The following is a 597-nucleotide window of genomic DNA, read 5'->3' on the forward strand; positions in this document are numbered from 1 at the left end:
ATTTCCTCTCTTCTCTCTAACCTGAGCTATTCCCTTCTGCTCCATCTCCCTCTCCGCCTTTCCCTTGGCACCTCTTTATTTCCTCCCCCTCTCCCCTTCTTCTCTTTCCTTAATAAACATCCAGTCACCCCCCCCCCATCCCAACTCACCCCCACCCCATACACCTCCACCCCATACACCTAACACCCCCATCCACCCATCCTCTACACACACCCACCAAACCCCCACCCACTCACCCCAAACAACCCCCCACCCCCCCACCTCCTACATCCCCTCACCAACCCCCCTCCACTCACCCCAACCCCCCCCCCCCACCTCTTACATCCCCTCACCAACCCCCACCCCCCCAAAATCCCACCCCACCCACGTACACCCCTAAGATCCCCCCACCCACCTTCTACACCCCCCCTCCAACCCCCCTCTCTCCTTCCCCAACCCCCTACCCACAGCGAACCCTAATGACAATCATCATCCCTGTCGAACATTGCATTCTGGTCAACTTGCAACAGCAATCAGACACACTGACAAATGCAGACACAATAATCGGGGCAAGAGAACCGTGTCCAGCCGGGAGCGTTCGTAAGTACAATAATTAAG

The sequence above is a fragment of the Penaeus monodon genome, chromosome 21 (assembly GCF_015228065.2).
Source record: "Penaeus monodon isolate SGIC_2016 chromosome 21, NSTDA_Pmon_1, whole genome shotgun sequence".
Lineage (NCBI taxonomy): Eukaryota > Metazoa > Arthropoda > Malacostraca > Decapoda > Penaeidae > Penaeus > Penaeus monodon.